Source organism: Staurois parvus, unplaced genomic scaffold (genome assembly GCF_062004578.1).
Source record: "Staurois parvus isolate SC_StPar_1 unplaced genomic scaffold, SC_StPar_1.0 ptg000011l, whole genome shotgun sequence".
NCBI lineage: Eukaryota > Metazoa > Chordata > Amphibia > Anura > Ranidae > Staurois > Staurois parvus.
The window spans coordinates 16,534,117-16,557,168 of record NW_028317807.1 but is presented as its reverse complement, the minus strand read 5'-3'; the positions used below and the strand labels follow the sequence as shown (position 1 = coordinate 16,557,168).

General features: G+C 40.2%; 1 protein-coding gene across 1 annotated transcript in view; it reads left to right on the top strand.

Annotated features, from left to right (window-relative positions):
• KLF7 (KLF transcription factor 7) overlaps positions 1-23,052 on the top strand; it is a 215,671-nt gene that overhangs the window by 132,565 nt on the left and 60,054 nt on the right. The gene's annotated exons all lie outside the window — the stretch shown is intronic.

Sequence of the window (23,052 nt, the reverse complement as noted above, 5' to 3'; positions counted from 1 at the left end):
GATAACTAGGGATGAGCTTGGATTCGGTCCAAACTCCAAAGCTAGCATTGTTAGCTGCAGAAGAGACATTCTCATCCAGCAGTTGCATGTTTAGAGGTGAGGATGCTCGTGACATTAGCCTAATATTTCCCTATGGCCCAGCAATTATTGCTAACTTGGATTAACTTGGGTTCAGGCTTAACCCAAGCCTGAACCCAAGCTTATTAATACTGATGAACACTGTCACCAGGACTCAAAGTGAGAAAAGATCCAACATTCATTGTCACTGGAACATGAATAATCTTCCAAATGTAATCTTCCAAAAAAGACATTTGTTTCAGTAACAACTATCAAAAATGTAAAAAATGGCTTTAGATACAGGTTAATGTTTTCTTGTGGCCTCTGTGTAATAGCACAGTTGTTATATATTGGCTGGAAGGATGGATGTTTGCTCAAAAGGTATCTATCATGTTTTGGACTCATTTAGTCTGCACAGTGTGATGTTCCTATCACTTGCATCTCACCACTATGATCCTGGACACACAGTACTAAAGCCTTAATTAATGGAAAATAGGAACACAAAACACAAGCCAGGAAGATGAAACTGAATGCATTATGTTATTTTGGTACATGGAGAAGATTTTATTAGATTAAAGGTACAGAGGTTGCCTGGCCACAAAATTATGCAGGTTTAACTATAGAAGAGTTTTGAAAAACACTGTATTTTGTAAAATGTCAGCTTTTATTTTCTTTTTAATGGCTATATGAAGTCTATAGTGATCGAAGGATGGATTTATAAGCTTTATTGCTTACAATGGAACATCCTGAAAATAAACTATAAAAAGGGTGTAAAAATTAAAATATTTGCTGTAAAAGAAACTTTTGTAGAGCACGGGGATGTTAGCTTTTGTAACATCCTTTTTTAATTAAAAAAAAAAAAAAATTCCAAACAGCTTAACACACAGATAAAATACAGCTATGAAAGGGTTTAACCCACCAATAGATTTTTATTTCTGCCCACCCATTTCAGAAAATGATGCAAATCTGCCACACAGCACAGAACATTCACTTAGCCAAGTGCACACTATTTCTATAGTAAATCAACCCTAATGGATAAGAATGACAGCAATAACAACTAACAGTTGTAGGACAAAAGGTCATCTACATGGTTTTCTCAGTGTCCTTTAAATAAATCTTTCCCGAATCAGGGTTTTTTAAAACTTTAAAATGGCTGATAGGTTCACTTTAAGTGCATTAAAGTAGACTGAACAATAGAATACATTATAAAACAAGAAACTCTAGGCTTAGGTACAATCAGTTGCTGACACTAAATAAGCTCCTGATACTAACCCCAAGCAAACAATAATACATAACAGTACAGCACTAGCCCCCAAAGTATACAATATAAATAAATACATAAATCAAAGAGATGAACATGCAAAAAAATAGCGTTCAATGTGAACAATATAGTCCCAGAATGTGTCCAATAGTGTAAGGTGTTTACTGCTTAATATTAACAAAAAATATATATATACGTCTAGCAAGACCGAGAAGATAACTCCTCAAGAAATTTTGCAGTGTTGAAAAGTCTTCTTACAGTCACCCAGTGCATACACTGTTGCCTTATCCACCAGTAAATAGCAGGGTCATCTTAAAAGCATCATGGGCCCCTGGGCAAAGTAATGCAGCGGGGCCCCCTACTAGCCTGCCCCAATTTACGCACCTACTCTCAAGAATTAAAGTGTATCAGGAGGGCACAGTACAGGGACACGGCCATCACAGGACAGCTTAGTAAAAAGTGTGACTGTCCAGGCAAATCCGGGACAGTTTGTCAACTATGATGTAATGCAAGATTATCATAGGACCACATGTTCCTGGGGCCCTTGGGCAGTGCCCAGGAGTGCCCATGCATTAACCTCCTTGGCGGTATTCCCGAGTGTAGCTCGGGGTAACATTTCAGTACCAAAAGCGGTAACCCCGAGCTACACTCGGGAATACCATGCGGCGCTGCTCCGGCATGTGTTCTTCACTTACCTTACCCTGCGCTCCCACGATGTGTCCCCTGCAGCGTCCCCGGCCATCTCCTCCGGCCGATGCCGGCATCCGGCTTCTGTGTCCTGTCCCTGTGACGTCGGGACGTACGGGCGCCGCCGCCGGCGGCGGCGGGAAATTTAAAAATTTTAAAAAATGTCATTTTTTTTTTTTTTCATTTTACACAGTAAAACATTGCTGTTTCAACCAATTTCACATACATATTGTCCCTAGTGCTTTGTCCTGCGCCCTGCCTGCATTTTGTCTGTTCTTTCTGCCTGGAAACTGAGAAATGTCCATGGCGTCCAAAAAGTGTCCCTTTAGGTCAAAAGCGGTTTAGATCAGCTAGAGAACAGCGATAGTAAATCAGAACCACTTACAGAATTGAGTGATAATGATTCGTGGGGGAAATTCGTCATCAGAAACTGAAAACGATTTTGCGACTGAGCTCAGCAATGTGCGAACTTGGCGCTCTATTTCACATTTCAGTGTTTTTGGTTTGATTATATTATTGAATTAAATTTTTTATTATTTTTATATTATTTTTATGATTATTTATTAAATTATAATTTATGATTTTGTGTTTCAAATTTTATCATACCCGGGATGTTTACTAGACTCTTGTTCGGACAGATTTCAGTGAGTTTTTCCTAAAAATTACAGCCTACAATAAAAAAAATACATATTTCCATGCAAAAAAATGGTACCGCTTTCAGCACCAAAAATCTGAAATAATCATACCGCCAGGGAGGTTAAGAAAACCCTGGTGAAAATTGCAAAATAGATCAGCAGCTTACCAGATGGTATAGACAATCACTTTTACAGTAAATGGTTAAACAGCGCTTTAGGGTTAATCTGGTCACCCTCAGCCAATAGACCACAAGTACTCTGGACTCCTCCACAATGTCTCTCAAAAGTAAAAAAAAAAGGGTCCATCCACGAGTGTAAAGCTGTATAATAAACTTTATTAGGCATAAAAAGATGTACACTCACATTAGCTTGCAGCCGAAGCCAGCCATATAGCGCACAACAAACAGAATGTGCAATGGTCCTGTGAGCTGCTCCAGGTCCATGGAATGCACTGGGTAGGAAGAAGGCTTTTCAGCACTGTGCTATTTCTTGAGTTGTCTTCTTGGTTTGGCTGGACTTATTATTATTTTGATATTTTTTTGTTTATATTAAAGTGCTACTAAACCCACAAGAGTAAAATCAGTCTGTATATGCAGTACAGCATGCTTGTTATACTCACGGTGGAACCTGAGGGGTTAATCCTCTGCAATGTGTAAAAAGGTTGCTTGATCCTGACTCTTGTTTGAATGCCCACGTCTTATCTCCTGGTAAGAAAGACTGAACCTGTAGCCCTTCTGCATATGCTCAGTTTATTGTGTATTGCTAGAGAGGTTTTATTTTCTTGGGAGAGTGCATGTGATCAGCACAGGGCCAATCAGCACTGTTCAGACAGAGCTCAGAGGTTTTGCATCCTCTTAGAGCAGAAAGAAAACTCCTCCTACAAGCTTTAACCAGTGCTCTGCTGAACACTGATAGAAGTCACAAGACTGCTCTAACTGCTGATGAGAAAAGGTATTTAGCAGTTTACATCTATTAAAATAGTTGCATTTCCATGTTCTGTGTACTGTGGGAGACCAGATATAGTGAATGCAGGGTCCTGGGTTTAGTAACACTTTAAAGAGTAAACACTTGCACCAGCACTATTGAACATTTTATATTTTCCTCCTGGGGCTATATTTTTCACATTGAATGCTGTATTGTTTTGCATGTTTATCTCTTTGATATATTTGATTATTTGTATTGTATACTTTGAGGGTTAGTGCTGCACTGTTATGTATTATAATCAAAATACATTCTAGGTTCTTCTAGATAAATTCTTATTGGTTAGTTGGTGTTAAGCTGGCCATACTTGGATCGAAATTTGGCCGGTTCAGCAAGAACCAGCCAAATTTTAATCCATCTATGGCTGTTTCTGTTCATGAAAAGTCAATCTATAGATCGACTTCTCTTGTTCTAATGAAAATTTCCTTTCATTCAATGCTTGTAGCCAATCAGTTGCGGCTGATCAGTGTATTCTAACAGCAGAGGAGTCCCGCTGTCAGAATACAGTGACACACCGGGGAGGATTCCTCCATTCACAACAAATGTGTGGATGGGGGAATCAGGTCATTTTTTTTTATTCAACCCTCTGGCTGAACAGAAAAACTAACCCATGTTTGGCCAGCTTTAGCTCAGTGTAGAATTAGCCTGGTGCTCTCTGTAGTCTTTATTAAATAAAGCCACAAGTAAGAGGCATTAGGATATATCCTTCTCTAACAACAACTGACCTTCTTTTAAAGAACAGTTGATGGCAGATGTCCAATGCTGTTATCTGAACTCATTTGCATGCAGATTGGCTCTAGTTAGATGTTACATTGTCCAGTGCTAATGTCATCCCAGTGGTCTAAAGTGGTCAGTATTGTATCTAATCACTAATCTAAGCACGGGGATGTCATTGTCCTCCTACTAGGTCACACATGGCAGCAGATTAATGTGTATCTAATTAAGAACACAGATGTAACATATGGCAATTTACCAGTCCTCAGAATCAGTCGCTGCATTAGTTTTCCATTTTGCAGGCTTTTTTCCCTTTATTCAAAAGAATCATGTAGGCAGAATCCTGGCATTTAGAAGGTATTTCCAGAGTAACTGGAAAACTTTTTTTCTGCCAAACGTTTGGTTTTCCCAGTTACCTGTGTCTGTCTGCATCTGCAAGGGCTAATACAGTTTTACAATATCTCATAGAAGTGAGTACACCCTTCACATTTTTGTAAATATTTTATTATATCTTTTCATGAGACAACACTGAAGAAATGTCACTTTGCTACAATGTAAAGTAGCGAGTGTACAGCTTGTATAACAGTTTGATTTTACACAGTGGTATTAACCCTTTGTTTTGCTGTCGTGTAGTAATTGTGATGGACTGGCCAAGCATGTCTCCAGTCCTAAACCCTATTGACCATCTGTGGGGCATCTTCAAACGGAAGGTAGAGGAGCGCAAGGTCTCTAACATCCACCAGCTCTGTGATGTCGTCATGGTGGAGTGGAAGAGGACTCCAGTGGCAACCTGTGAAGCTCTGGTGAACTCCATGCCCAAGGTGGTTAAGGCAGTGCTGGAAAATAATGGTGGCCACACAAAATATTGACACTTTGGGCCCAATTTGGACATTTTCACTTAGGGGTGTACTTTGAGAGGACAACAAATGTACACTGTTATACAAGCTGTATACTCACTACTTTACATTGTAGCAAAGTGTCATTTCTTCAGTGTTGTCACATGGACAGATATAATAAATATTTACAAAAATGTGAGGGGTGTACTCACTTCTGTGAGATACTGTAACTGGTCTCTGTTAGTTTGAAAGACCACTAGTTTAAGCTCTGTTCACATCTATGCAGATATGGTGGAGTGCTTGTGAGGGTTTGCAGGTTTCCATGAATCGCGTTTAGAGCTCTTCATTGATTGCAACAGGCTGCCCAACAGGAAAAAACACTCTAAGGAAGTCCATGAACCCTTTTAAAAATTCAGCTGCACCTAAACCACATGGTGCTGTGTATATTGACCGCAGCCAGTTATCACTTTTCGGTGGCATACTACCCCACTTGACACCCGGGGAGGAATTTTTTTTTAACCCAACCACACACACAGACACACACACACCCCTATGGATCAAAGTTATTTTCAGTTACAATTATATAATTAAACAAATATTAATAATGATCGGTGAAAAAAAACGAATTACTACACGACAGCAAAACAAAGGGTTAATAACACTGTGCTAAATCAAATACAACATAAGGGTTTAATAGCTGCGCACACAGTGCGCCGTGGCAAAACATGGGGATGATAGATTTGTGCTATAAAATAAAATTCAAGGGTTTAATAGTAGCAAACGACTGCAAAAGATGGGGATATTAGTAGCGTGCTTTGATAGAGACAGGCCTACAGGGGCCTAAATTCTAGTAATATGGTCCTCTAAACTGCGGCGACTTTACAATATAGAGGCAAAAATGGCAATTCTGACATTACATGGGCCCAAATGAGCAATCATATGCAATACACAGTCAAGAAATGATCTAATGTTACAAAAGGAGGGCAAGAAATGGTCAAATGTTACAATGTGGAGAACAAAAGGACAATGGTGATAATATATGGGCAACATAAAGGTAACTGTGACAATATGCAGACAACAAAAGGTACGGTGATATGGTATTACAACTCGTAGCCTTAGACTCATTGATAGACTCACAAACAACACATACAGAGGTAATAAAAATGGAGCTGGATCACCAGGTGTAAATAAAGATGACAAAAATAGAAAGCTAATGCAGCCACCACAATATTCACATTGATGCGATTTCTGATGTGTTCCAGAATGCATGCAATCGCATGACAAATGAAATAACGTGTTTCTAACGGAGGCCGTTCACATAAAGTATATATTCGGTTGCGGTTTTAAAAAGGGTCCTGTGTGAGTTTAATGTAGTGTGGTGTGATTTGTAGCTACATAGACTTAAATAGAAATTGCTTATCTGTCCTAAGATTCACAATTCCAGAAAGTTTTCTGCAAGTCTTTGCTTTGCTCATTATCACTCATCCCTGGTCCATGTCAGGAAAGAGTCAGAGAGAGACTTACTGAGAATGCTGCCAAATCTCATCAGAACCACACCTGAATAGTTGAACAAGTACCCCTTAAAACTGCACTGAAGCAGGCAGGAAAATTGCACTGCATCTATGTACACCTAGCCTTAAGAGTTGGTGAGCGTCAAAATATTCAGTTTTTGTGTTTAACCACTTGTTGACCATGCTATAGCCAAATGTCGGCTACAGTATGGTCATCCAGTTCTAGCACCCAGCAGCATGCACCCAGCGCTCTCTGTGATCTCTATGTTCTTTGGACACAGCTGATCACATGACATGGTAAAGGGCCAATCACAGTGACCTTTTACCATGTGACCAGCTGTGTCCAATCACATCTGATCACCATGTAAACATACTTGTGGGTTATCGGCAGAACTGAAGTATTGTTGATACCTGCAAGTGTGAAAGGAGACATCTACTCTGATAATCAGGGCACTGTTTATCAGTACAGTCCCAAAAGTGCCCATCAGTGCCCATATGTGCGGTCAATCTGTGCCCATCAGTGCTGCCAATCTGTGCCCATCAGTGTCGCCAGTCAGTGCTACCTATCAGTGCCCTTCAGTGCTGCCTATTAGTGACAACATTGCCATATATCAGTACCCATCATTGCTACCTATAAGTGCTCATCAGTACCACATATCAATGCCCACCAGCACCACCTCATCAGTGCAGCCTATCAATGCCTATCAGTGCTACCTGTCATTGCTGCCTCATCAGTGCCCATCAGTGCTGCCTAAAGAAGAAAAATGTTTGTTTTTTTGTTTTTTTAAATGTTCAGCCTTTTTTAGTTTGTTTAGCAAAAAATAAAATACCTAGTGGTGATTAAATACCACCAAAAGAAAGCTCTATTTGTGTGAAAAAAATGATACAAATTTTATATGGGTACAGTGTTGCATGACTGCGCAATTGTCATTCAAAATGTGACAGCACTTAAAGCTGAAAATTGGCCTGGGCAGGAAGGAGGTAAAAGTGCCCAGTAGGCAAGTTTTTAAGTTTCAAACTGACCCCACATCTACATAGATATAGTTTAGTCCCTGTTGAGTCTGTCACCCAGATACCATGTTCTGCCTCTATATTACCTCAGTAGTGCAAAAAGAATGTACCAACATGTTTGGGGTTACCAACCCCCCATTATTGAAGTCAGTGGTTTAATTTAAGATGGCTGTATGGATTGAAATTCAGTTGGTTCATCAGGGACTGGCCAAATTTCAATCCATGTATGGTCTCTGTGGTCGTACAGAAGCTAATCTACCGATCGACTTCTGTACAACAGCTCTGCCAGATTTTCCCTGCTATAGCCACCCTCCTGGTTGAACAAAAAAAATGGACTCATCTATGGGCTGCTTTAACACTAAGCCTGTCCATACTGCTGCCTCTCTTGTTGAGCTGAAACAATAGTGTTTCCTGTTGAGCAGGAGATCACTCCATTTGACGGAACTTCCACCACGTTAGTAATGCCACTTCCAGCACCTGGTCCTTTTTTAATGTCACTTACTACTGTGCGTCATTGAAGAATTTTTTTTACAAACCACTAGGACAGTTGGCAACCCAGAATCTGCAGACACCCACCTCCCTAAAGTTTTCAACTGTCATCAGTGTCAAATTTCCCAGTCTACATATTTGGTCGTTAATGCTAAATTTACACTAGTGGAGTGGACTAGTAGTACACTAGTAGCCCTGTCCCTCTGAAAAGTGAGCCACCGCAGACAGGCAATGTTGCTACCTCTTTCACCCTGTAAATTTTGCACTACTGCGCCAAAATAGCATGGACGCGATTGCAGGGTGGTTGTGGCCATTCATTTGGATGGGTTATACTTGGTGGTAGTACTTCCTGCTGTTTGCAACAGAGGATATAATTTTTAATGCCACCACAAAACAAAGCATCATGGCATGTGTACAACCCCATCCGGCTGTCTTTGCAGATTGAGAGGGGGGGCTCATGGAGATGGTAAAAACAAGGCTTAACGCTTTGTTTTAACCACACACCCAATTGCAAATGTAAATGAGCCCTTGATCTGTAGAATGGCACCTTGGAAAGGCAAACCATAACTATAATACTAGAATCACCTAAGAGGACATTGGAGATTTAAAGTGTTACTAAACCCACAATGGTAACATCAGTCTGTATATGCAGTAAAGCATGCTTACTGTGGAACCTCTGCATTGTGTAAAAAAGCTGTTCGATCCTGACTTCTCAGATCCTCTCCATCTTCCAGTGTCCCCCTCTTATCTCCTGATAAGACATATTGTGTGGAGTCACTCTGCACATGCTAAGTTTGGTGTGTATTGCTAGAGAGGTTTTTTTCTTCTTGGGATCAGCACAGGGCCAATCAGCAATGTCCAAACAGAGGTCAGGGATTCTGCATCCTCCTACACGAGAATGAAAACTCCTCCTACAAGCTTTAACCAGTGCTCTGCTGGACACTGATAGAAGTCACAAAACTGCTCTAACTACTGATGAGAAAAGGTGTTTAGCAGCTTATATTTACTAAAATAATTGCATGTTCTGTGTACTGTGAGAGACTAGATATAGTGAATGCAGGGTCCTGGGTTTAGTAACACTTTAAGAAAGGAAGGAAGATTAGATAACAACAGATCTGAAAATGGGAAAAAGCCAAATAACTATATTTTGGCCTATCTACTAGATTTTGAAAGGATGAAAGCCATTTTGATTCTGTAAAAATGTTAAAAATTTCATAGCATCAAAATATATCAAAAAATGTTTCACTAATCATTTTACCAGCATGTGAGTTTATGAAAATCAATGTATCTGAATTCAAATGTAAAGCTGTCAACTCTTAGGCAGCTTCAGCAGCATACAGAATATAGTCATCTTGCTCTTTCACGATCTGTCTAATCAGTGATAATTCATGCAGCGTTGTGTACCTTTTTATATTTTTACCTAAAAGGGGTTATTTTTAAAAATGTATGTCTAGATGAATAGACAGATACATTGCAGGCAGTACAGAGAACGCAGTAATAATTACCAACCATTTAGATTTTTGTTTTTAGCAATTCAGAGCAATGGAAAATGATCACTGCCGCTGTTTTAGAGTGTTGCACTTACACATTGCTCAATGTCTCATGAATTAAATCTCAATATATTCTAAATACCATCTGTTTCATACTTACCTCTTAGGGTGTTCCAATCAGGATCCAATGGTAAATGTAGGCAAAATATGTACATACAGTTGTGTTCACAATATTAGCAGTGTGTTGAAAAAAGTGAATAAAGCTCAAAATCCTTCTAATAGCTTTTATTTCCATACACACAAATGCATTGGGAAAACTACACATTCTATTCCAAATCAAAAAAACATGAAGAAAAATATATCAAATTTGTGTTGTTCCTCTAAAAAAATTGAAGAAAAGTGATTAGACTGTTCAAAAAAATAGCAGTGTTTGTATTCTTCTTTACAAACTCAAACATTCACTATATAAACTGAAAAATGTTTGAAGATTTTGCTTTCCTTTGAATCACTTAATGAATATTTAGTTGTATAAGCACTGTTTCTGAGAACTGCTGTACATCTGTGTTGCATGGAGTCAACCAACTTCTGGCACCTGTGAACAGGTATTCCAGCCCAGGATGATTGGACTACATTCCACAGTTCTTCTCTATTTCTTGGTTTTGCCTCAGAAACTACATTTTTGATGTCACCCCACAAGTTTTCTATTGGATTAAGATCTGGGGATGGGCTGGCCACTCCATAACGCCAATCTTGTTGGTCTGGAACCAAGATGTTGCACGTTTACTGGTGTGTATGGGGTCGTTGTCTTGTTGGAACACCCATTTCAAGGGCATTTCCTCTTCAGCATAAGGCAGCATGACCTCTTAAAGTATTCTGATGTATTCAAACTGATCCATGATCCCTGGTATGCGATAAATAGGCCCAACACCGTAGTATGAGAAACATCCCCATATCATGATACTTGCACAACCATGCTTCACTTTCTTCACAGTGTACTGTGGCTTGAATTCAGTGTTTGGGGGTCGTCTGACAAACTGTCTCCGGCCACTAGACCCAAAAAGAACAATCTTACTTTCATCAGTCCACAAAATGTTGCGCCATTTCTCTTTAGGCCAGTCAGTGTGCTCTTTGGCAAATTGTAACCTCTTCAGCACGTCTTTTTTTTCAACAGTGCAACAGTGGGACTTTGCGGGGGCTTCTTGCAGATAGCTTGGCTTCACATAGGCATCTTCTAATTGTAACAGTACTCACAGGTAACTTTAGACCTTCTTTGATCTTCCTGGAGCTGATTGTTGGCTGAGTCCTTGCCATTTTGGCTATTCTTCTATCCATTCGAATGGTAGTTTTTCGCTTTCTTCCATGTATTTCAGGTTTTGGTTGCCATTTTAAAGCATTTGCGATCATTTTAGCTGAGCAGCCTATCATTTTCTGCACTTCTTTATATGTTTTCCCCTCTCCAATCAACTTTTTAATCAAGGTACGCTGTTCTTCTGAACAATGTCTGGAACGACCCATTTTCCTCAGAATTTCAGAGAGAAATGCACTGTAACCAGAATGTACAACATTTGCTGCCTTCCTTCCTTAAAGAAGGGCAATAATTGCCACCTGTTTTTCAAAGAATGAATGACCTCACTAATAGAACTCCACACTGCTATTATTTTGAACATGCCCCTTTCAATTAGTGATTCAATTACACAGAATCAGCAGCATGCATGTCATGACTGTTGGGTCTGTTGGATTTCTATTACTCTACTACACCTGATAGTAAATTTTTTGCCATGTAGAAATATCATTTCTACCAAAAACAGTGATTGATCAGGTTAGTGATGTCTGACTGCTATTATTTTGAACACAACTGTATGTAACAAATCATGTGGTCAGTGTGAATTTCAAACCTGTTTAAATATAAAATGCACTAAAAGTGGAACTAAAGGCTAAATATAAAAAAATTGCAAACAGGCGGGCTTTTTTTTTGCAGAAGAGGCATTTAGTGTCTTTTCTGCAATAAAGTACATTATCTGCCTGTTTGCAATCCCATGCGGAATGAACTCTGAGCTCTCAGCTCACTATATATTCCTGCACTTCCGTGCATGTGTGTGCGTGATGTCATCTCCTGCTGTCCAGTCACAATGGCCTAAGGCCAATGCTGGCAAGGGAGCCAATGGCTCCCACTGCCTCAGCAAAGTCAATGAAACCAAGCAGTGAGGGGAGAGAAGAGCTGCAGAAGTGCACAGTGCTGGACTGAATGAGGGTAATGTAAGTAAGAGGGAAGGGGGGGGGGGATATACTGTTGGATACACATTTTTTATCTTAATGCAAGGAATGCATTAAGATAATAATGTTTAGGCGTAATAACCACTTTAAATGTGATGGCTGCATTTGCTTTCTTTTTTTAGGCTTTTTTCCTTTATTTTCACCTTGTGATCCAGCAAGTAACACACTCCTTTTCATGGGATGTCTCCACTCTGGAAGGAGAATCAATGGAGACATGTGTGGACAGCAGCATTGTCAGCCTGGAGAGAGAGTACTGTTAGACTAGCAGATTTAGATGGACTTGACTAGCAAAGCTGAACTTCAGCTCCAGGGTTTGAATCACCTAGGAGTGTATTAGCAATGTCCTAGCAATAAGGCAGGCCAGGATGATGCCATCTCTGGGTTTTTCAGCAAGGCATCAGGAGGTACATAAATGACCCACACCTATAACAAGAACTGTTTAAAGTGGAACTCTAGCTAAAATAAAAATTGAGCAAACAGGAAGGAATTTTAATGCAGAAGAGACATGCTTTGTCTCTTCTGCATTAAAGTTACCTACCTGCTTATCCACCCTTGTACAGGTGCAGCTCACTGTACAAATTTGGCAATGCCAAATCTGACAATCGAGACCCGGAAGCCGGCCACCAGAGATGTCAGCGGCCGGGTCCAGCTCTGGGAAGCCGCATCACTTGATCTAAGGTGAGTATAATTCTGCTTTAACTTTGGTCAAAGCTGTACAGTTTGTTTCTATCTACAGGTACCCCTGACCTGCATAGATCATTTTTTTTTTGGTTAATGGTGAACTAACCCTTTAAGAATCATTATCATAGTGACAGGCTTTTAAAGTAGTGGTAGCTAGAAAAACCTGAATTTGTTGGCCGTGTTGGTAATGTTACTGGTGCAAGTGAATTAGGTGCAGGTAATTCTAAAAGGAACTACAGCCACAAAAGTGGGATTAAGGTTTCATTGAACTCCCCAGAAAAATGTATGTGAACAATTCCTCTATGAAGGTGTCAGGAATTTACAGTGTATATTTGGTTTTCTTAATGAACTCCCCCCCCCCTTTTACATTACCCATCATGACCTCATAGAGTTAAAATAAATGTCTAAGTTTCTTTCGGTCTCCAGGGGCCTGGAATAATAGCTGGAGGAGGTGAAGGAACTATAATTAGGGATATACACAGTGCTAGGAGAAGGTGTTACAGAGGGAGTTGGGGCAGAGCAATGGAAAGGTGGGGGGAAGAAGGAGAGAGGCACCATGATGATGCTGGTTGCTAGGTAACCCCATCAGCAGTAAATGCCGCCTGCTAATTGGCTGGCCTGTGAAAACCTGGGTACCGGCCCTAGCTTGTTTCTTTTCAGCCGCTCTGTTGCTAGACTACTGCATCTCTTCTCTCGCTCTCTCTACACGCTGACAGCTAATTGGCTGGCTGGCTGCTTGGTGTTTCTGCCGGGTACCAGTCTGAGCCTGCATCTCGCCTGTTATCCCTGGAGGCGGGAGGGGGAGGGGGAGCGAGGGAGTGAGAAGGATATGTCAGCAATTAATGGAGCACAAGTGTAAATTCTACACAATGTCTGCCACCTGCGGCCCCCCTGAATCAGACTTAAAAATCCAAATCCTTTATGGCCGTCAGCACATCACAAGCTCGCAGTTCCCGGATTAGCTCTTGACTTTGTTGAAAGACAAACGCCGAGACTTTTGTTTTATTGGAACTTTAAAAGGGAACAAAGCTGACAAGTCTGCATATCTTTATCCGTTCCCCTGGCATCAAAAGGGTTACTTAAATCACAGCAGCTGCAAGAAACAGAATGTCAATAAACAGAACGGTAATAATAATGCAAGGGTCACATTTCTCCTTCTTTGTATTACAGGGAATCGCCATATAGAAACAGCTGTAGGTTGCTGTTGCTGACCTGCTTCAGAAAATACCAACTGCCTGGCTGTCACTGTGGTTCAGTGGTTTCTATCCTTATGAGTTATGGACTCAGAACAAGCAGGCAGCCAGTGACGTCAAAACAAACACAGAACTCCTGATTTGCATACATGTTCTGTGAATCAGAAACTACTAATGCCTCTTAATCTAAAGCTCACCACACACATTACAATCTGATTGCACAGTCTCCTTTAGATATACCAACAACCAAGTAGTGCCAGTGCTGGCCTGACTGGATACAAGCGGATTGGATAGATTATAAAGAACCTCATATGACATAGTTTTGCTAAACCAAGAGTTGATTGTACAAAAAATTGTATGATCTGATTGTAACATGTATAGCAACCCATAGACAGCCAGGCACCTTCCAGTTTTAGAAAACAGAAATAAACAGCAGCAACCTACAGATTTGTCTCAGACCAGGTTTCCTTGCCACACACTAAAAATCAAAGATATGTTTGTGTCTGCAGGCCCCTACTCACGATCGCAGGAATGAGCATTACCATTATGTGATTTGGAGAACGTGATTTTCATGCAATTCTGTGTGTCGCATAGGGCCAAGCTCACTGACTTAAATAGGCTGCCCTATGAGCGTTTGTCACCTGAAAAGAAGTGCTTGCTCCTTTTTTTGGGCGACAAGATTCACGTTATTTTTAAAGGCGCGGTTTGCTGCGATTGCCGCACAATCCTGTCTCACCACAATCACAGCAGAATCGCAACACGTTTTGGGTGCCATTAAAGAATAATGGCACCCAAACACGTGCCACACATTGTGCTGCAATTGCCATGCCATTTGAAATTGTGGGCAGAACCATGGCGATTCTGGCCACGGTTCCAAATTGTGAAGTGTGAATGGAGTTTAAGCATTCCTGATTTTGAGCACTGATTAAAGCAGAGCTATATCCATCAATTTAAGGTTTCCCAAATCAGGCATGCCATGAATGCTGTACTGTATGTCACAGCTGCTTGTGCTATCAATTGACCTATCAATCCATCCACTGGCTGGTGTCATAACTGATCACATGTGCAGCACCCCCAAATCAACTTTTGATCAAACAGAGGCTAAGATGGCAGCTTCCTTGGCTCTAAAGGAGAGAAGGGTTTAGACCCGCATTAGGATGTATTTAAATAAACTTCAGCTCTGTTGGAAATATTATGACTATCTTAGGTTTACCACCTAAAGCGGTAGTAAACCACATAAAAAAAAAAGAAAAGAACCCCCCCCCGCAAGGTATGCAACGCCCCCCCCCCCCGTTGCATACTAGCACATTGTGAAGGATTTTCCTTGAAACTAAACCCTCCAGCAGAGTGCTGTCACGGCTCCTCAGGGCTTCCATCTTCACCCGGTCTTCCTTCCAGGTTCATGAGCTCTGTCTGGCTGACTGGCCAAGCCGCGATGACATCACGTTGGAGCAGGCCCATGATGACGTGCCACTCAGTCCACCCTCCTCCAGTACTGTGATGCCTCAGCTGATGCACCCAGGGATATCTGATGTGAATATGCCAGGAGGCCGCAGGAGCATCATGATGTCATTTTCAGCTAGGAGAGGATGGCAGCAGGGTGCGGGAGAAGGGGGACATAACCTAAGAAAAGGTAAATAAATACAGGGAAACAGTGCCACTTTTGTAGATTAATGAGTTGGAGGAATGCAATGAAACAAAGCTGTATTTTGGAGTGAAGGTTCGCTATAAGTGGCAATAACCCTGGAAATAACATTGAAGTGAAAATTACTTTACTGGGCAAGCAATGTATAGTCATAATTATTACTATGCACATGTTTAGCTATGTCATCAGCAACTAGAATTATTAGTGTAGACCCGTATGTGTAGACCTGTATGTGTAGGTCCGTATGTGTAGGTGATAGTGCTTAAGGTAGCTTTTGCTAGCTCCTAGTAATTTCATCTCTCTTATTTCTGTGGATTGTCTGTGTGGCCATAATGTGGCATTTTCCTTAAAAACTGCAATCAGGGAAATATTGCACCATGGCCACTAGATAGAGCTGACTATCATAGGAAGTATACATCTTAGACACATTACAGGTATTCATGATAGCTGTGTGAATGCTGAGACATTCACAAAGCAATTTTTTTCGTAAACAGACCACACAGTGTGCTTCTTGGCACGTGAATCTTTTGTAGCATTACCTAGGTGATCAGTTGTAAAATCACCTGGTCCCCCATGACAGTTTAACCACATGCTTTTTAGGCTATAAACCAAGAAGAAAACAAAACACCACTCCAGGCCGGTCCCCTCTTCCACCCCCACTCACACATTATCGGGTGCTGGCCCTGTCCTCAACAGTTTCTATGGAACAAAGGAAAAATCTAGTTGGCCACATTTCCAATAAAATCACCTTTATTCAGTGATTCTTCATGTTAAATCAATTCCACAGAACATAATAGGGAATACAGTAACTCCCTCTACTGCATTTCACACTCCATCAGCGCTTAGTCATAGCTAGCGTTCGTTAACTAGAGTTGCTGTATTCCCTATTATGTTTTGTGGTAGTGATTTTACATGAAGAATTGTTGAATAAAGGTGATTTTATTGGATGTGTGGCCAACAAAATTTTTCCTTTGTTCCATGCTTTTTAGGGTATGTTCACACCACATGTGGTGGTGCTGTGTTGGGGGAGCTATTCCGGTGTAGTCCAACTGCATGGACAAGGCAAAATGCTTTGTCTCCTGGTGCCCGATTCACACCACTGCATTGCGGTGGTGTGCAGGTACAGTGCACTGAAAAAAGTACTGCATGTAGTGTGAGAGAATCCGCTGCCTAGCACCGCTTGACCAGCAAATGATCTTGAATGAAATTGTAGATGCTCTTACAGTGTTGCTTGAAATGTAGTGCTTGTCCCCATGATTGTCAGGGAGACACGATACTGAGATGGCTTGGATCATGCAGGTTCATGTCCCAGTTTTCTCCATCCCTTCTCTTATATCAACCTCTCTTGACTGTGTAAATGCATATAAATTTTATGCATGGCCTACTTTGTTTTGCATCTGCCCATCAGTCCTTCATTTTTAGGAACACATGGATAAAGTAAGTAAAGACACCTGTGTGCACATGGTCTATTGCTGACATTTAGAATTCATCTGATTTATGGGGCAGTCTACAGGGCTCTTCCAGGGTGATGATTTATTGACTGCGTTTTAATTATTTCGCAGGAACGGAGGAATATTCTTTGGAAGCAGTAAGGAATAAACATTAAAGCAAGTCAAGTAATGGAAACAGAATAGGACGTATTTAAGTACCAGATGTGTGTGACAGCTTAATGCCTGTAGCGCTGTGATAATTTACATCTAGTCACCATCCATACACCTCAAGCTAACCAAGTTACCTTTGACTAGGGTTATCTGTTATATTTAATTCAGCTGTCTTCAGCATTTTAAAATGGGCAATAACTAAAAGTGGTTGAAGGCCAATTGAAGCTTCAGTTTAAATCAGCTAAATCCATCCCATGCGCATTAAAACAAAAGGTGTTTAAAGTATTGCAGTTTGCTTTCTTTCTAAAACAGCCACAACCATATTAGAAAAACCTGTCCTTGGCCAACATGCTGCAAAGCAGACCCCTTGCTGTCTGTGGGTAAGCAGCAATATCTTTACAGAGGTTTGAAATGCCCCTTATTTAGTCAGAGGCAGAGCTCGCCAGGGAGTGGGGTGGATGATATTTGCTGATTGCGGAGCTATACGTCTGGAACTGTAGAGGGGGGGTGTGTGTCAGACCTCTGCAGAGAAACCACTGCTTTTGCAAAGAGATCAAAGATCGATCAAGCATGCTGGCATGGGTCAGGCTTCTATAGTTAAGCAGTTTTTTAAAAATTTTAACTGAATTATTGACTCCTTTACACACATACACACACACGCGCGCACTCTCTCTTATATAGAGCAACATATCAACAAGTAAAAGCATACTGAAGTGATCCAGTGAACAAAGAAACTGTGCTAAAATCAGAGAGTTTCAGAAATTTCACTTTATTTACTTTACTCTGAGTTTCATGCCTATAACCCCAAGAACACCATCCCAAGTGTCAAACATGGTGGTGGAAACATTCTGCTTTACGGGTGTTTTTCTGCTAAGGGGACAGGACAACTTCACCGCATCAAAGGGACGATGGACAGGGCAATGTACCATCAAATCTTGGGTGAAAACCTTCTTCTCTTCCTCTTCTTGCCAGGGCATTGAAAATGGGTCATGGATGGTGCTCCAGCATGACAATGACCCAAAACACACGGCCAAGGCAACAAAGGAGTGGCTCAAGAAGAAGCACATTAAGGTCTTGTAGTGGCCTAGCCAGTCTCCAGACCTTAATCCGATTAAAAATCTGTGGAGGGAGCTGAAAGTTCAAGTTGCCAAACGTCAGCCACCAAACCTTAAAGACTTGGAGAGGATCTGCCAAGAGGAGTGGGTCAAAATCCCTCCTGAGATGTGTGCAAACCTGGTGGCCAACTACAGGAAATGTCTGACCTCTGTGATTGCCAAAAAAGGATTTGCAGCCAAGTACTACGTCATGTTTTGTTAAGGGGATCAAATACTTATTTCCCTCATGAACATGCAAATCAGTGCATAATTTGTTAGACATGCATTTCTTTTGATTTTTTTGTTGCTATTTTGTCTCTCAGTGTTACAAGACACCTACATTCGATTTTTAGACTGATCATTTCTTTGTGAGTGAGCAAACAGTCATAATCAGCAGGGGATCAAATACTTATTTCTTTCACTGTATATTCAAGCTCCATGACTTTTTCATGTGGGCTTTCAATCATGTTGCTTGGCATCTCTTTTGTTCACTTAGTCCCCACCTGACTTTTGGAGTGAAATGGCAAAGTGAGCCAACAAGTTCATTACACATCAGCATTTAGCAAAGCATTCAGTTATGTGATGTTGAACAGTATTAAATGTTCCTTCTCTTTCCACTGGCGTGAGTGTTTCAAAGCCAGGCAGAACATTACTTGATGTCAGGAAGAATGTGGATGTATTTCTGTATCTAAGCATGTGTGAATCCTTATAGATTAAATTATTTGCTTTTAGTTTTTATGGGCTGGCTGTCGTTGACTAGGTGGCAATGCCAGGGCCAACTTTGTCAATGGTTGATGTCTAATATGTTTACAAGCCCTAATAAACATTTTATAGCCTTGCCTAAAAGTCTTTTTAATTTGAGCAACAGAGATATGAAATAAAAGTATGTATGTTGGGTTTCTACACACACTGGCAACAGTAATGTAATCAGAACAGTGAAAACATTTAGCCTACAGTAATCAGCTGAGATCTTTGATACTTTGATCACAGAGCCAGAAAACAACTGTGATGCCCATTCAGTTGCCTATACTGCTGTGTCAGTGTTGGAACTGGTTCTAGAACTGTTCTGTGTATCCAGGCATAGGTTTAAGTAGTGTATAAACACTGAACTATTTTTTTTCCCTTAATCTGTATTACTGTCGTTAACTCCCTGTAGTCATACCATTGGGGTCCATAGTCATTATCATTGCAAAACTCTTAATGCATTTGGACTGAACACTAATGCGACCTGTTGCTTTCCATCTGCACGGGGACAATAATTTCCTGAACAAGTGGAAGGTTGCCTGCTGTCTCTGCACTAGCAATAAAAAAGTAGGACTTTGTTTGATACCATTGTCTGGTATAGTCTGCTTAGCTATTGGGCCTTATTCATAATACGTAGGGCAGAGGAAAGTGGTGACTGTGTCAAAAATGACCAGATAGCTTTAGACTCTTGATTAACTAAGTATTAGTGAGGTGATGTGAACCTTGACCCTTATTACTTGAAAGAGTAGATGTTGGTAGGATCCCAGGGCTGGTATCTTCTGCACGTGAAGGGATTTGTTCCTTATTGGATCCCATTGTAGCAGATGTGAGTATGCAATCAGGTGGTTATGTTTTCATAAGGATGGTTAAGGAAAGGGATAATGTTAGTATTACAGGTAGGTTCATTGTTAGGGTACAGGGAGAGTTAATGAGTGGATTACAGGTAATGTGAGGGTTACAGCAAGAGGTAGTATAAGGTTTAGGGTACAGGTAGGGTTGGCGTGAGCGTAAAGATTACAGGGAGTATTAGTGTGAGAGTTACATAATTGCTAGTATTTACAAAAAAAGTTTCCTTTTTTTTGCTGTGGTCCATTAGGTCATTGTAGGAGAGAAAAATACTTTCCTAAGGGGTGGATCACTAAATTAAAAAGGGTGTGGTTCCACAATTGGCAAATCACTAATCTATTGTACAATTTAAATACAAAATTTAAAAAGGACATGGTTCTACAATTGGCAAATCACTAATCTATTGTACAATTTTAATTACAGGGAGTATTAGTGTGAGAGTTACATAATTGCTAGTATTTACAAAAAAAGTTTCCTTTTTTTTTTGCTGTGGTCCATTAAGTCATTGTAGGAGAGGAAAATACTTTCATAAGGGGTGGAGCACTAATTTAAAAAGGGTGTGGTTCCACAATTGGCAAATTACTAATCTATTGTACAATTTAAATACACAATTTAAAAAGGGCATAGTTCTACAATTGGCAAATCACTAATCTATTGTACAATTTTAATTACAGGGAGTATTAGTGTGAGAGTTACATAATTGCCAGCATTTACAAAAAAAGTTTCCTTTTTTTTTTGCTGTGGTCCATTAAGTCATTGTAGGAGAGGAAAATACTTTCATAAGGGGTGGAGCACTAATTTAAAAAGGGTGTGGTTCCACAATTGGCAAATCACTAATCTATTGTACAATTTAAGTACACAATTTAAAAAGGGCATGGTTCTACAATTGGCAAATCACTAATCTATTGTACAATTTTAATTACAGGGAGCATTAGTGTGAGAGTTACATAATTGCCAGTATTTACAAAAAAAGTTTCCTTTTTTTTTTGCTGTGGTCCATTAAGTCATTGTAGGAGAGGAAAATACTTTCATAAGGGGTGGAGCACTAATTTAAAAAGGGTGTGGTTCTACAATTGGCAAATCACTAATTTATTGTACAATTTAAATACTATATATACAGCATGATTTATCATAAGGACAGGAATACAGGTAAGAAGGTTTTGTTCCTTAGTAAACTCATGTATTCATTTGTTTAGTCAGTCTACTAAGTGTGTCAACCCAACAGCTCTTTCAGAGATTACAGTGATAAACATCAATTGCAATACTAACCTATTTACTATAAAATATTTAAGTATGCTGAGTGCTGCTACATCTGTTATGGCTATTGATGGGTCAAAGCTTTTTGTTGGTGGCAAAAATCTTGTGTGATAAAACTAGTTAGTGCTCTGCCACCCAGATTAATGTAATAACATAACGTAGCATATACAGTGCAGAGGTCAGAAGTATAATGTATAATATAGCATATGCAATGTACAAAATAGTGAATGCAGTCCAAGGGTCAGGAGTATAAAGTACAACATAATGTATACAGTGAAGGGGTCAGGTGTATAACAAACAACAGTGCATATACTGTGAATAGATCAGGAGTATTATGCATAACACAGTAAATGCAGTGCAGGGATCAGGAGTATATTGTACAGCCTAGCGTGTACAGTACAGGGGTCAGAAATATAATGTACAAAATAATGAATGGAGTGCAGGGGTAAAAAGTATAAAGTACAGCCTCTGATCCGGTCCGCCCAAACGGAATAGGACTCAGTCCCCTTCCATTTTTTTAACAGTCCTGATTGGACCCAGAGGTAGGTGGGTGTAAATGGACACAGGTTTGTTTACACCCATCAGTCCATAGGAATGCATGGACTTTCTGATCAGGTCCACCTGGAAAAACTGACTGGCAGACCTGATCAGATCACTCGTTTGAAAGGGCCCTTAGTTTGGGCAGGTTATTGGTATAGTTATTGTGAGGGTTAGTGTTACAGCTAGGGTTAGTGTGAGAATAAGTGTTGGCTGTCAGAGCCAGGAGCTATGTGCACTACTATTCCGATGCCAAAAAACAAATGTTTTATGATTTACTACAGTGTAAAATTAGGTACCATCAACATGTGTTAATTTCAGACATCCATTCATATGAAGAGTCATTTTAAAACAATACAGCTTCATTTCAGTAAACTGGGTATTTGAAGGGAGAACTGGTTCCCTTTTCCTCCACTTGAGTAAATTAGGCCTAAGTTCACTTCACATCACTCCAGTACATTTCACCTCACTTCACCCTTTAATAAATGTTGGCTACACTTTTCTAGAGTGACAGCTATAAGCAACAGCAATATATTTTATTTTTTTATTAAGGACTTGTGTATAAGGATATTTGTGTCAAAGTTGTCCTTTCTACAGCTGAATGTCAATGGAAACATAGAAAAACATGTCAGAAGTAACTGAGAAGCAACTCATTGGAAGCCGAATGCACCTAAAAGCATGCTGTGTTCACTTGTCTATACAAACCCTGAAGGAGTTGAGCTTTGCAAATCATTTAGACTTGCTGTGAAATATGAAACTAAAGCAACAGGAAAGCTTATATTACCATTACAACTAAGCCGAAAAATTATTTTAGCTATGCATTGCTATTGAAAGTGCTTTCATGTATATTGCATAGCACATTTCTAAATGAGACTTCAGAATCCTTCAGAATTTGTGTTACAATGTTGGCCAAAATCTGCTTTGTTTAGTGGTTTTCAGTTTATGTTAATTTGGTACAAAAGTATTTAAGTACTGTATACAGGTGGTTCTGTTATAAGGTTGCTTGCACGTAGCCTGTAGTGAAAATAGTCCCTTCAGACTAGAGCATCTACCATCTATACAACCAAATCAGTCACTGACCCAGAACAGATATGCAGACAGTGACACCATAGTGACATCAAATCTTCTAAGTATATATGTTTACTGTCAATGATTTCGAAAGCATTGCTGTTTGAATCAAAACAACAGGGCTGGATCTAGACTGTCTGTTTCGGGAGAGCAAACACTTTAATTTTATCTTTGTGGCTATTGCACCATGGGGCTTGGGCTGGCCTTCAGTGCCTCATTATAGGGTCCCTGCTGATGCTGCTGATGCCACTGGTCCTGGAGATGGAAGAAGAAAACAAGGGTGACCTCTTTTGCTTTACCAGCCCAAACTTGCATGATAATATAACAGATTGCACTATAGCAGTGGCTATATGGTAGATGTGTGTGAGCTGAAATGACTGAAGCTTGGAGAATCATTAGAAAATTAGTAGACACCATGACAGCCATTAAATACGAGGGCA